The 16111-nt window shown below is 38.3% G+C and overlaps 1 long non-coding RNA gene across 1 annotated transcript in view; it reads left to right on the top strand.

Moving 5' to 3' along the window:
- Positions 1–570: 570 nt before the first annotated feature.
- The window catches only part of LOC121081319, a 93001-nt gene continuing 77460 nt past the window's right edge, over positions 571–16111 (top strand). The window contains exon 1 of the long non-coding RNA XR_005825646.1: positions 571–646. This is a non-coding gene — a long non-coding RNA (uncharacterized LOC121081319). The remainder of the gene's footprint in view (positions 647–16111) is intronic.

A 16111-nucleotide genomic window follows, 5' to 3' on the forward strand; every position in this document is an offset into this window, starting at 1 on the left:
GCAACAACAGGTCCAGTAGTAGGTATGCCTTGCAAATGAGTTCAGTCAAGCAGTCGGTTGTGATGGTGGTTGCCTCTCATCACCGAAGTAATTAAATTATATTTCAGAAATGCTGAAAAAATCTATATATCACATGCAGCTTTGCTTCTCTGCATGCCCCCCTTTGTTGTTGGTTAAGGTTTGCTCATACTTTGCCATACATTAATAAAACTTTGTTTTCAGACCTGAGTTCTCACTTCCTTCCCATCCCTCAGACACTGTCATAGAGTTTAACAGCCTTTAGTTCAAAGAATATATTTTTCCATCACTTCCCACATGTCAGCCCCATGTTCTTGAGCTCTCAACAAACTCCAGAAAAATGCTCCAGAGGATTTAGCAACAGCACAGGAAAAATGCTTAAATTTGTAGTAAATAATAAAGACTAAGATAAAGGGTTCAATTTCCCTTTTGTTCTGCTGCTCTGAACTCAGTGAGCTATAACTTTGATTTTAAAAGGGTGGGCAAATTGCAAATGATAACAGCATTATTCATAACATGAAACAATTTGATTTTGCGTAATATTTTCTGACAGGGGTACTGAATCTGACAGCATAAGCCATCAAAACCAAAACGAAGAAAAAGTAGACATGATGTGCGTGAGCCCCAGGTAAGGACTGTAACTTACTTTTAATGTGCACTCCTGAAAGCTAACAAAAAGCACTGCATCCAAAAATCATCATCCAGACACAGAATATTGAGCATTTTTGTCCTGGTTTCAGCTGGAATAGTTAATTTTCTTCTCAGTAGCTGGTGCAGTGCTGTGTTTTGGATTTGGTGTAAGAACAATGCTGATGGCATCTGGATGGTTTTGGTTATTGCTGGGTGATGTTCACTTTAAGTCAGGGACTTTCCAGTTTCTCAGACCCTGCCACTGAGAGGGCTGGAGGGACATGGGACATTGGGAGGGGACACAGCCAGGACAGCTGACCTGAACTAGCCAAAGGGGTACTCCCTACCATGGGATGTCATGCTGAGTATATAAACGTGGAGGTTGGCCCATGCTGCTGATCATTGCTCAGGGACCAGCTGGGCATTCGTCAGCGGGTGCTGTGCAATTCTATTGTGCATCACTTGTTTTCTTCCTTCCCTTCTCTTTGGATTTAATTCCTCTTCCCCCTCCCTCTTTTTCATTATAACTGTGATTTTTTAAATTGTTTTTGCTCTTTCATTTTAATTTTATTTCAATTATTAAACTGTTCTTTTCTCAACCCTCGAGTTTTACATTCCTTTCTGATTCTCCTCCCCATCCCTCTGGGTGAGGGGGGAGGGAGTGAGTGGCTGTGTGGTACTTAATTACTGGTTGGAGTTAAACCATGACAACTGTCTACAGCAAAGCCATCAGAAGGGAATCAGAAGAGGATTATATATAAGCTTTACCCCTAATATTTTTTTTTTTTAATATGCTGTGGTTTTATTTGATGCATACCAGCAGTGAGACCTTGCCTACTAAGGTCAGAATACCAGATCAAAAGATAATATGCAGGTTTGATTTTAATGCTCAGAAAGTTGTACAGATTTTATGTTGTGTCATAAAAGCATCTGTGTCATGTAGAATCTTAGCAGAACTATTTTTTTAACATACAAACAGATTTTTTTGCATGATTTATTGTGTAAGACCCTTTAATAAATGTAGTCCATACAGCACATAAGCTTAGTCCAGCAGCTATCAATTAGGTGTAAAAATGAGCAAATGGAGTTCAGACTACAAAAGAATTGAGGCCAACTTCATTATGAGATGAAACATCTGATTTTTTCATTCTCTTTATCCTCCTAAACCAGAAGTTAAATGCCCTGGAAAAAAAAAAAAAAAATCCCAAGTTTCACATTAGCATTCATTAACAGACAGGAATTTGTCTGACATACTTTACAACTATTTTCCTGTTTCTATCATTTATCAGTCCTTCCAGCAGAAATGTGCATATGACACATTCAAAACTGTGAAATTAAAATAACGATGTCTTAAAAAAAACATGTCCTCTCACTGTGCTTTACCTTCTTATTAGGATTTTCTTTGTAATTGATATGCTGATCAAAACCAACAGTCTCAAAACTTGTCTGATCCTATAAATATACTCATGACAAAGAAAATGTTGAAGTGAATTTGTGTTTGGGGAATGGAGGTAATTTTAATAAGAAAAAATAAACATGATTTCAGAAAGGGAGGATTTTTTACCTTTTAAAATATGCAGGGTTGTTTCCTCCCCAAACACAGGCCACAATTTTTCTTAGCTAAAACCATATGAAGAGTTAGTGAATTATCATCTGGCTGATAAATGCTTTATAAAGGAGAGGATGATCCTTCAAAATATGCATCAATAATATTTTTACATGAATCAAAGAGCAACATATGAAAAGCACAAAATATATTCAATATTTTTGTACCATTCATTATGCTGAGAAAAATTCCATTGCCTTCTTCATTTTACCTCATGGGAGTGTGTTTCTCTACAGCCCATTGAAAGCACTCCTGTTTTACACAGTCATGCTAACTCATTCACCAGATTTACACAGAAAATCTCAGAAGTTTTCAAAACAAGGATATTTTGACAATTTAAGCAACTGCTACTTTTAAGACCATTGGTAAAAATACAAGAAAATCCCCACTTTTTTCTATTTTCATTTGACTCCTCAATGTTACAGGTTTCTTTTAATCTTTTTCCTTTCCTTACCTTTCAGTTCTCAGTAAAAGAATTTCATACAAATAACATTCTTAGTATTACATGGGAAATTCTGCAGAATCCACTATCTGTGGACATACAAATTACTAGTTTGGGTAGAAAACAAGTGGAACAATTTACCTTGGCCTCTTTAAAACAGGTAGGTAAGGAAGGCACTACATTAAATATGCAGAGGTAAAAAAGAAGAATCTTGTCCTGCCTTTGTGCAAGAAATCACCTTTTGCCGAAGTCGTACTTTTGGGTTTCAGTTTAGATTCTTGCTTTTCTCTGGATAACCAAAATTTTTGCATCCTTCAAGAAATCCCCATGAAAAAAAGTAATTTGAAAAATTGTACGTTTTGATTGGTTGAAATAATTTACTTATTTCTGTTGGTTATCTTGCAGTTTTATACTAGCTCTGTGAACTTAAAGGTGGTTCGTGAGACTAGCAGCAAAGGTGACTGTCAATGTTTCCTGCTTCTTGTAGAAACAAAAAATTACTAAACACAGCTACACAATTCTTCCTCTACTTTCATTCTGCTCACCACCATTCCCCATTTAGGGTGGTTTTTCAAAAGATACTCTTACTGTGGTAATTTTTTAAAGTACCAAATTGGAAGGGGGGCTCCGTGATATGTGTGAAATATGTCAGCACTTGGTTGAAGCAAACATACTGGGTACTCAATACAAAGGCAACTGAAGTCAATGGAATATTTTCTAAACAGTTCAGTGAACACATACCAAACCTAGGATCTACATTCCACTTAGTTCAAGGGAAGGATATTCCCAGCTCATGTTTTAAAAACCATTTACTAGTAGAATTCTGTCTTCCAGAATGAAAAGTAAAGTCATATCAAAGTTATGTTATTGATTCACAGCCAGTTGCCTGCAGCTGGGGAAATCCTAAATTCCTGCACATTCATCCTACTGCTTAGGAATCTGGAGTTTCAGATTGTACAAGTATGACACAAAGAAAAGAAAAATCAATACTTTGACTAATGTGTTTGTCATTCATGAACAGAGATGGTCGGCACTATCAGCATAAATTATTTAATCTTTAATTAGTATGAATCTAAGGAACAAGCATTATTTTCTAAGTTAGTCAAACAAATATGCAAGTTTTCAATGAAATTACAGTGAGAAAGGTCACTGTTGACTGAGACATAGCTGCAGATCAGAAAAAAGTTGATTAGTCCCAGATATTACTGTAACATTAAAAGTTAATTAGTGAGGAAGCATAGGATGATGAAAACCCCTTATCTATAACAGACATTGCAATTGAATTACCTCGATGGAGAATACTGTAGGCTTGATTGATGCATACTAGTAGTAAATGACTAAAACTTTTTCTGTGCTTTAAGAATATACTGTTGTGTTTCTGAAAGCTTCTTCTTAAAACATGCTCTGTTTTTTTAATTTGATAGGGACTTTTCTAAATAGCAAAATGGTGATAAGGGGGTTTGCTATATGAAAGGGGTTTCCCCACATATACAACCTGAAATTAAGTCTTAAACTTTTCACACTTTTGTAATACTTTTCAGATCACAGCTCATAAAAAAAACCCCACATTATTTAAAAATAAACTCTTTTCCCTTGAGGCCAACTGAAGACACTCTATCCCGGGACTTCTAGAGTATCTGTCAAGATGAAAGCAAATGATACTTTTCACCACATGCCAAACATTTTTGTTCAGATTCTCTTGATATTAGGTTAATCATTTTAACGTAAAGCAAGAGATATGGAATATTTTGGAAGCAACATATAAATTTTCATGGAAACAACCCCAAAAGAATGGCATAATCAGACCTAAGAACAAAGCTAAGAACAAATCTCATATAAAAACAAAGAAAATGCATGCAGAGAGCTGGACAACATCACCTAAAGCCTCTCCAGTATGATCCTCCTTTATTGCATTTTTCCCTAAAACAAAAGAAATAAAAATAATAAAGGAAGAGCAAAATATTTTTAAAAAAAAATCTATAATAAAAAGAAGAAAAAGGGAAAATACCAAATAGTATGTTCTAAGAAAAAAAACCTAAAGATTTTTCTAAATCTCCTTGCGGTCTTGTATGAGGAAACTGTAGACCTTTAGCAGTTGCTAGGAATCCAAGTCGCAGATGAAGAATCAATTTTACTGCATGCTGTGTAAACACAAAATAAAAAAGTAGAAAATGTATATGGATTATATGCTGCAGTTTGCAGTTGCAATATACAGAATTGGCACTTGCTGATCTTCAACCCACAAAAGAGGGATCTTCTAAGAGGCCTGGCAAGGTAGACAGCTCTTCAATCTTCTCTGTATCCATGATGGATACACCAAAAACCCATCACTACCCTTTCGGGTCCCTGAAGTAGTCTCGCCTAAGGTAGTCTATGTCAAGAATACATGGTGCCTCCAAGTTGGTCACAATAGCATGCTTTTACCACTTGTCCTGTTAGGCTTACCTCAGTCTCCAGTACAGACAACTGTTGGTATCCTCCATCACTCCAGAAATCTAGTTGAGTTCCTCTCCATTGTTTTGTGATGGTGCTAGTGTACACTGTGCACCAGTGTCCACCAAAGTCTTACATCTCTGAGGACCTGATATGTCTGGCCATCAGATAGATCCACACAGTCCAGTAAACTCAGTTATCCCTTTCCTTCTCCTGGCATAGGGTAGAGAACCTCTATTCCTGGTCACAGTATTCACTGCTGACCATTGCAGTGCCAGACTAGAAATCATTTCACCGCAATTAAGAGAGAAACTTTTAGTCCTTCTTCTACGGGGAATCACAAGAATTTACCCTCTTGAATGGCCCTTCTTAGCAGCTGTCTTTTCCCCCGTTTGTGTGTGTTAGCTTCAAGGCAGGTTCACCATTCCACTTCCCCACGTCATCCCTCTGGTCACACAGGAAAAAACAAAGTGCCACATGGCGTGGTTGGGATGGAGCTAACTTTCCTCATACCAGCCAGACCCAGTACAATTCTGCATTTCTGTGGTTTCCACCACCTTGACTGCAAGGTCATATTACTAAAGTTGTTACAACATCTGCAATTTTTTTTACTCATAACAGCTTTAAATATAAATATATTCACATAATTTCCATCCAAGAAGGTAAAGCAATACACTTAACTATATGTTCACATAATAAATGCAAGGTGCATCACTAGCTGTCATTTCATATCCAACTTGACGAACTAAATTATAGTTTCAGAAGAATTCTATGTATGCTTAAATCCATTTCTTTTCTATTCCTTCCGCATATGTCATTGGGAAAACAGTAACAAACATAAACTACTTTGATTACCCTATGAGAAAATACAGTGTCAAACGTTGACTCTGTGAGGAATCCATACCGTACTACTACAATGTCTAAAAATAACTTTCACTGTGGACAATGCTATTACCTTTACTTAGAAAATAAATTAAAAAGAAAAAAAAAAAAAAGAAAAAAAGTCCAAGAATGAAAAGTGATGCAATTTACTGCACTGTTAAACTTCAAAGTATGTAACTGCCTATTGAAATCCACAATCATGATCACTGAGGTGCTAATGAATCTTGCAGACATATCTACATTATACAATCAAGATCTTAGGCTGTCCTAGAAGACTAGAGAACCTATATACTGCAGTTACACCATACTTGGACTTGGGATCTTAAACGTTATTTAACTTTTTCATCTGCACAAGGCAGGGATGATAATGAAACAGGAATCAAAATACAGCTTTCTTTAGTCAGTATTTTGCCTTTAGGATAGAGTAGTCTGGACTCAGTAAATACATCACTGAATCTCACTAATGACATTGGCTTATTCCTCTTTGCATGAGTTATATGTATGGATTCATGCTGTCAGAGTTCAGCAGTGAAAACATTTAGCTGGGAAAGTGAGTGCATAGCTTCACACTTCTGTTGCACATACTGAGAAATAAAATGGAATCCAGGTTTTCCTTCTTCACAAAGAATGGCCCCAACTACAAAAGGAAATGCCAATATAGCCACAATAGGATGATTTCACTAGTACATGATTATGTCCTGTGTTGTATTTTGTATTATTTAAGAGAAAAATCTATTAAATGAAGTGATTGTTTGAAATATTGCATTTTGATAAATTAATGTATAAAATTTTAAGCTACATGAAATAAATTATATATTTTTTAAATACTGTATTAGGTAAGTGTAATATAAACATTTACGTGTTTGTTGGCTTTAAAAGAAGGGTTCATATGTTCTTTGAGAAAGAATCCCTAAAGCCTGATCATACTCACATCTATAATGAAGGAAGTAAAGAAGAATTTACAAAGCATACACTTTGGAAAAGTCAGATATGGCTACAATACAGGAAATAACTCTGCTACCACAAATGAGTAGTAACCATGTGGTCAAATGCACAGTAGCGTCTGTCAAGAGTCTAGAACCCAAGAGCAAGCTAGCAAGATACACAATATATGAAGACATGGAAAGTAAATCAAATGTGCAAGAGTCACACCACAGAGCACTGAACTGCACAGATGATCCTTTAACAGTGTCTGGAGAAGAATTCAAAACAAAAGGCTGCAAAAGGCATCTAGGGTTCATATACATGTGTGTATATATACACATAAGTAAACAAATAAAGTAGAAAGCAAATCTTATTAGGTAATACACCCAATTATTAACATAGTAAAAAATAAAAAAAGCAGCGGAGCACAATCAGTATTTTCATCATTGGCACATACAACAATAAGATAAAACGATAACAGCTTTGTAAACCAAGTAAAGACACTCACAGTAAGGAAGATAGCTCAACACAGAGGGCCAATAAATAAAACCTTGCTTCCTCTAAAGTCTTCATGAAATATTTTTAGTATGTTTAATTCTCACTTCCCTTAATTTTTACTGTACATATGTGGAATCATACAATGCTGTCTTCTATGTATGAGAGGCCTATATCTTGGTTTTGCTGGCAGCTATTTGTCAAGGGTGAAAAGATTGTTTAGGTTATTAATGCTATTAGGTAACAGATAATTGGGTATATGTGTGGGAAACTCAAAAATTGAACTCTCACGCAGAAGCCTGTCACTTGCTAGCTGTGACTGGTACAGTTTGGTTGTTAATTTTGACAACACCTGGGCTAAACAGAAGTGGCATATCTTGAATTGTGAAAATAATAGACATGAGATAGAACCACCAACTAGGAAGTTGATCACAGGTTGTGTTTCTATACGTTGACTGTTTATGCTGGGAAAACTGAGGGTTTGGAGGCTTCCAGAAAGGAGGCAGTGCCAAAACAAGTTTCCAACAGGAAAAAGTGGCTTTTGAAAGAAGAATGTGAAGTGCTTGGCTGCAGAAAAGATCCTGGAAGTGAGAGACAGTGCTAAAAGTCCTATGCAGAGATGAATGTCAGGGACCCAGGGATCTCAGTCCCAAATGCTTGAGACTGGGAGCAGTGACACAGCAGAAACCAACATAACTTTCTGCCCAGCCATCACAGGCCAGCAGTGACCTTCCTGCTGGACAGGGAAGTCAAGGCCTCACAGACATAGAGGTGGCTAGGGATGAGCAAACAAGTTAAGTAAGGTAAAAGCTCTAATCTCATTGCTTAAATAAACCCCAGCATCCAAATTCCCTACTGCTGCGATGGAGAGACAAGATGCAGCTTGATGCAAGCAAATGTCGATTTATCGTATAGAAACACGGGTATATATGCTTTCAGAAGTCACGAGTTTTAAACAGATTGGTTTTTTTGAGCTAAGCATTGCATACTAGGCAATCCCCGATTGGTGGTTAACTACCACCAATTAACAGCAAGGTGTTACCTTTCTTTGGCGCCATCCTTGGCGCCATCTGTCCCCCACTCCCCTATGCTCTCTCAGCATGACCCATCCTGTTAATTGTTGTGTCTATACAAGCTCGAGCACATTCCCCTCAGCTAACAGATTGCCACGCATGGTCCTAGTTTCCAGCCCGCTCCTGCACCCTACAGGTTGTTTATCCTGTCTCACCCCTAACACTGTTCAAAGTCTGACTCTGAAACACTTTGCAGAAAAAGCTTGAGAATATGTAAAAATAACAAAGTCATAAAGTTCCTTTTATTTGCTGGAACATGAAATAAGCTGCTGGATGAATAACCTTTGCTTTTGTTCCTTGAATTTTGCAGTTGGATTCCTTTATTGACATATCTAGTCTTTTATTTAACAAACTTTTAAATGAAATAATAAACAAGCAGTTAGCTAGAGGCACAAGTGTCTCCTATCCACATGTTACAATTTAAAATAAATGCACAGAAGAGATGGATTCAGCTGAACTATAGCAAAAAAAGCCTGAATAGAATAGGAACCTGAGACCCTCAGCTTTCCAAGAAAATAATGGTCATTCAACCTAAAGAAAATTCAATGGAGTGATCCTTTGAGTATTCATAGCTCAGATCTCAGTCTGCACCACCCTACTTGATCTGGCTATGATCTGGCTCCTCTTGAAACTACAGTGGTTTGACCTGAGCTGAAAGGAATTGTAAATCCTACTTATGGATAATGTAACCCTATTAAAATATGTAGATCTTCATTTTCATCTTTTGAGTGACCCACCACTTCTGTGCACAATAATCAGGCCCTCCATACTTCTGTAGGTGTGGCATTTTAAAGAATCTTGTACTTGCATAGATAACAATAACTCCCATTCAAAATCCTGTGGCTTATATTCAACACTCTGTTTACCATCAGTGCACCATTCACACTGGAAGAAAGTCATAATTTAGATTATTTCAATGAAAGAAACTTACTGACTCATTTTTTATTTTATACAAACCACAACAATATGTACTGATCACTTGCTGGCGACTGGCTTTCTAAAGCTTGTTTTTCCTCTGGCTTCTGTTTTTTCTTTTATTTCAGTTTTGCTTCTGATTCCGTAAGTACTGCAGGTTCCACATATACAGATACACTCATTTAAAATGACATTCAGAGGTCTAGGCAAAGATAAAAATACCATTTAGCCCCAAGTTATAACTTTTAGAAAGTCAAAAGTTGAGGGGGGAAATAAAAAGAGGGAAATGTTTTTAGAACACATCAATAAATTGTTCTAAAAATGCATTTTCATCTTTCACATCTTTTTTTTTCAACAAAGAGAAAGGCACTCTTTACATTTAATATTGTTTTTACTTCTTGCAATGAACAGAAAAAAAAGAAAAGGTGGGTTTTTTTGATAGCTGCAAGGAGAGGAACAACTTCCAGTGACTAAATTGGTGGCTACAAACCTGATTATTATTTAGGATGGTAAATGTATAAAATAGAAACTCTCTGTTAACATTCTTGATTAATTTAGTAGTGATTCAACAGCCTGGGAGACCAGGCTTACCCATCAATAGAGCAGCTACTGCTTGGGGAAAAAGGTGTACAGATTTCTCCATACTGATGCACCTTCAGCAGTTACAGAGGTCAGCACTGAAGTCTACCTTTGTCACTATGTTATGATATCCTAGATACTATAATTTTGTAGTCATTCTGAAACTTACAAGTAAATGCCAATTTTATAATGACAATCTCTGTGGGTTATTGAAGTGGAATATGAGTATACCTCAGCCTCTATTCAGATGTTGCTTTCTCTGCTATTACTTCCATACAGTGATTCTCCCATATATAAGCTTTTTAAGCTATAAAAACTACACAGATTTCTCAGAAGTTTTTTCTGGTAACTTTTTTATCAATATTTATCATGATTTGTTTGAGGAGTTATAGATAACAAAAATCACTGGTTTAGTTGTATACACCACATAAGTTGTGCCAACAATTTGTGAGAACAGCAGTATTTTAAAAAGTAAACTATCTTTCTCATCGCAAATGAGTTCAAATCACGTCTTGAATTTTTTAATTTTTTTAACCTGCTTTACAGTTCCAAGTATGTTTGTTTATTTCTATCTTGAATAATCCAGTCACTAATGGTTCTCTATTTTTATGACATCAGAAAAAAAGTCATTTCTGGCTATCAGTTCATCCTATAAGGTAAACTTTAAATGACAAGCAGACTAAAACTATTTCCACACAGTTCCAGGCAGAATGATGACACAACATGTATTCACTTGGATATTATACTTTTCTTGAGAATTGCACAACACCCAAAGGCTTAGGTCTCATGAGCATCACTTGCTGGAACATCAAATTATCTACAAAATTTAAGTTACTTTAAAATTAAATTCATTTTGTCTTGCTGTGCACTTCACAGTTAAACAGAAGTGTAACCGCTTAGATGCTAATTTTAGATAATTGGAAAACAAAGTGCATATTGTTTAACTATGTAGGCCTATTTTTAAAAGAATGTTTCACTAACTCCACTATTGAGAAATTATGACGAACTGGTCAATAATGAGAACTAACAGTGGATATGTAATTACACATTATTTGGGATAGTTTATTACTGTGTAAAATTATTTTTCCCCTTTCTTTCTTGATAGAAAGCCTTTCAGTTACATTGCAGTCCCTCAGCATCCCCTGGATATGTAAAAAAGCCTAAATGAGATCTACATCTTGCTATTTACAGAAAGCAGGACAGAAACTTGAGGTCTATTTGCCTGCTAGGGAACAACTGGGCCAGTTTCATCTTAAACTGCTGAAGCTAAGACTGTATACTGGGTCTAGCTGGGATAGAGTTTGTTATGTTCATAGTACATGGTATGGTGCTGTGCTTTGGATTTGTGACCGAAACAGTGTTGATAACACAGGGATGTTTTCTTTATTTCTAAGCAGTGACTACACAGCATCAAGATTTCTGTTTCTCACAGTGCCCTGCCAGTAAGTAGGTTGGGGTGCACAAGAAGTTTGGAGGGGATGCGGCTAGGACAGCTGACCCCAGCAATCAAAAGGATATCCCATACTATATGATATTGTACTCAGCGACAAAAGCTGGGAAAAGAAGAAAGGAGGGTACATTGACAGTGATGGCATTTATCTTCCTGAGAAATCATCACACATGCTGGAGCTCTGCTTTCTGGCAGTGGCTGAACACCTGCCTGCCAATGAGAAGTAGTGAATTAATTCCTTCTTCTGCTTTGCTTGTATGCATGGCTTTAGTTTTACCTATTAAACTGCCTGTCTCAGCCCCTGAATCTTCTCACTTTTATCCTTCTGATTCTTTCCTCCATCTCAGTGTGGGGAGTGAGTGTGTGGCTGTGTGGAGCTTAGCTGCTTACTGGGGTTAAACCAAGACAGTCCTTTCTGGAATGCAATGTGGGGCTCAAAGGGTTCAAGTTAATGACAGATTTTATAGGTTGAAGTCATAGCTGTAACAGCTGGTTACCTATTAATTGGCAGGTTTCTGTGCTTGCCACAGGGCTTGCTTGCCTCACTGTATATTAGTCTAGTGCTCGTTAGTGGCTGCTCCTTGCTTTTGCTGCTTGCTGTGCTGCTGCGCTGCTTATCACTCACTGTGCTGTGCCCGGGAACATTCTGATAACAGCCATGGCGATGCGCCGGGGCTGGCAGGTGGCCAGGGCATGGCTGCTGTTTCTGTGCTGCTCTGCTGGACAGGCTGGAACTCCAGTGTGAGCTCGAGTCAAAGGGACTGTGACCTGTGGATGAGTCCATGTGGGAGCAAGACACCCTGAAACTTCTGTGACTGTGGATAAGTCCATAACAAAGGAGGTACACGTCAAAGTATCTGTGGCTGTGGGTATGTCTATGCTGCAGCAGGTGTACTTCTGAAGGGATTGTGGCCCAAGGATAAGCCCATGCTGCAGCAGGTATACCTTGAGGCATCAGTGGCTGTGCATGAGGCCATACTGGAACGTGTTGAAACATCTGTGACTGTGGATAAGTTCACGACACAGCAGGAACACCCCTGAAGGGACTGTGGCCGTGGGTAAGCCCATGTTGGAGCAGGTCCACTCCTGAAGGGATTGTGGCTGTGCGTAAGGCCACACTGGAGCAGGTTACCCTGAAGTGACTGTGGACTCATGGATAAGGTTGCACTGGAACAGGTGCACCTTGAAGCAGCTATGGCTATGGATAATTCCATTCCGCAGCAGATAAACCCCTGAAGAGAGTGTGGCTCACAGATATTGTTCAACTGGGAGCAGGTACACCCCTGAGGACTGTGGACCATGGATAACTCTTAGCTGCCTACCAGAGCAGAATCACAACACACTGCAATTCATTTAATTTCACAGAGCAATTGCCCACTCCAGGGTAGTACATTTAGGCTAAAAGAGAAACTGAGAACATGTTCTCTGGCTTATGTCTTTCGAGTTAAAAGAACACTGACTAGATAGCAAATTGGGGGAATGAGAAAGACAGACTGTATATGGAGACCATAAAAGGAAACTGTAAAATTGAATACTTGAAGGGGAAAGTAGGTACATAAGTAATGCTCAGCTTGTTTAAGGAGATAGAAACTCACAACTGTGAGACCAAATGGGATAATGAAAATGGAGGAAAAAAGAGAAAAATATATTTGCCTTTGAAAAACACCTCAAGAAAACACATATTCACTGCTTCTGAAAATCTTCTCTACCCAAATACAGGCCTTGCATTTCTGAATACTTACCTAGATACTTGACTTTAAGCACACCAATTAAAATTAAATAAATGGGGTGAATGTCCTTATTTCGGTAAATGGGACCACTCATGTGATTGAAGTTAAACTTGCATCATAATGAAAATAATTTTGAATATTAGCAGAGACATCCAGTAAAGCATTCATGGGACATTTTCTAGGTCATTATACTACTGGGTTATTTGTAAGCATTTTAGATCAGTCATTCAAAATCTGTAGAAATGTATTAGAAAATCTGATTCATCTAAGCCCTAGATAAGTGTGGGATTTATTTGGGGTTTTTTTTGGGGGGTGTTATCGGAGTATAATAGAATCATAGAACATCCCAGGTTGGAATGGACCTTGAAAGATCATCTAGTCCAGCATTTCATGGGAAAGAAAGCCTATGTAAGATTATCTAAAATGCTGTCCAATTGCACCCTAAGAACCTACAGTGACAGGAACTTCACCACACCCCTGGGGAGGTTGTTCCAGTGATTGATGGCTCTCACTGTAAAAAAAAATTATTTCTTACATCAAAATGAAACTTATCCTGTTGCAACTTCTACCCATTTCCCCTTGTCTTCTCCTTGTCTTCTTTTACACAGGTGTGCAGAATTATTGGGAATCAATTAGGCTTTATGGACAGATATCCCTGTATGCCAACTAATTTATTCAGTTTATTGCAGCTTAGTGAGAAACCACAGTGTGATCAATTTTTCAAAACAGCTTTTCAATAAATATATCTTGAACTAAGTCCTGTGCACCACTCAACTATGTCTAGAGCATCACCTTTTCTTGTGCAATCTGGAAGTATTTGTTGTAGAAAACAGTCAGTTACTGCCTCCAGAAACCTTCATCTCAACATCAGCAGTGCCTCACTAAAGACAGCATAGTCCCAGAGCACCCCAACAAGAATAGCAGAGAGTTTTCTGTGACCGTGGCCAGACACAGCCCCTGGGTGGCCCATGGGGACATGTACAGCCATAGGCCAAGGCCTGGCCGGAACATCAGTGTATGTGGGGAGGTCAGCATCAGGCCCAGCGAAGGGACCTAGGGTCAAATACACGTGGGATGACTGGGCAAGCCACGGGGAAGGGATGAGCAGCTCAGGTATGGCCCATGGACAAGGACAGAATTTAAGTCGAGTCTTAGTTCAAAAAGCAGCTCCCAAGGATACAGAAAGGACACAGAAGAGAAGGTCCAGCTGAGGCTTCTTCCACCTTGTTGTTCACAGCTGACTGAACAAAGATTAAGCATCTGCACTGTATCAGGGAACTTGTCTTGAGTACAGACAGCTAAAAGTTTAGGAGAAAGGGGAATGTTCCTAACACCCTGAACATTTCCTCGTCTCTGTCACCATCCCAGTCAAACAGCTGGCAGTATCTCCCTAATATTGCATTTTTGCTTTTAGCCTTCAGATTTCCAACCAGAGACTCCATTACCATATATGGAGGGGTTTTTTTTCCTCAATTTCAATGTCGTTCTTTCACTGACATGTTCTGCTCCATAACCCCAACAAAGCTATCTACTTGGCAACATTAGCCCACTGATTACTTTTGATCCAGCAGGTTTGGGTCACCTCTTAAATAAAGGCTGAGATTTGACAGAGCATTTTAGTGCCAATTTAGGTTTTTAGTGTTGGTGAAGAAGTAATTCTGACACTTGCAATACTGAGCTACAAAGCAGAGGAAATCAAATAGCATTTCAGCAATCTAATATTCCTCTTCTATTATTAAAGAGTACATTATTTATTTCCCTCCTAGCCAATTCAGCCAACATCTCCCTCTCAAAAACCAGTGTGGACCAGGTCTTTCTGTTTGTCAGCTTCACATGTACACGTGCAAAGCTTTTATTTATTTATTTATTTTCAGAGGCAGTAGCCTGTTTATTTTAAAGTGCAACAGCTCCTTCTGTACAACTTCTTATCCTAAGAAGTACCACAGCTGTCAACATGCCTAACATGTTTTTTTTCACACCACTGACTGATTCATAAATTGAGTCATGTCTGGAGGTCACCTTGTCCAACCCCTCCAGCTCAAGCTGGATCAAGCATAAATAGATATTAAAAGGCAGCAGATCTCTCAACAGGTGTTACAGACTGTCCACCAAGAATGGATCATCTTAAGTTTTAATTCTTTAGCTGTGGCTCATTTTAGTGATTCCAAGGGGAAGGAATTCAGATAGTGATGAAGCTGTATGCAAACACTATGCCTTACTTACCTCTCTTACTGTGCTATCGGAGACAAAATATGTGGTTAGGTCAATTGTGCTCTGAGGTAAGGCGGCATTTCTCATGTGGTCTGCTGCTTAAAATGAGCCATCATGTTAAAGCAATTTTGGTTTCTTTCCTCGGTTTGCTATGAGAAGCAAGCATCCATCAGATGCTTTAGGTGCTGCTGTGGAGATGACACAATATGTCTCTTTTTAGAAAATCTGTGAAGGTTTCTGTAATCAGTCTGGTACTTCCTACAGTCCAGCCTCCAGTCCCATGAAAACAGTGTGGAATAGGATTTGCCAAGTGCCATGTTACCCAACTCCTCACATAAACATATCTTGAACACCATCAAAAGGAGGGACCATAGATAAACATCTTCCCATTTCAGGTGTCAGGACCCTCTCCATACTAAGCCTTTATTGATTCCCAGAAACTTGAAGCCTTATGGACACACTTGAAGGAGGTAAACCAACGGCCTGTGTTTGAGACATAAGTTTCAGTTGTGTGTACAAACTTGCTGCACATTAAACTTTGTGGGAGGCAAGTATGTCTTGTACCATTTATGTGCAAGTAACACTATACATCAAGACTGCAGACAAAGTCAGTGTTACACCCACATGGATTTAATCTTTCAGAACATCACTTATTGCATCAAAACCCAGTTTGTCTAAAAGCAATAGGACAGCCATCATGAAAGGAAAATTGTATAAGTCAAA

The sequence above is a fragment of the Falco naumanni genome, chromosome Z (assembly GCF_017639655.2).
Source record: "Falco naumanni isolate bFalNau1 chromosome Z, bFalNau1.pat, whole genome shotgun sequence".
NCBI classification, from domain to species: Eukaryota; Metazoa; Chordata; class Aves; order Falconiformes; family Falconidae; genus Falco; species Falco naumanni.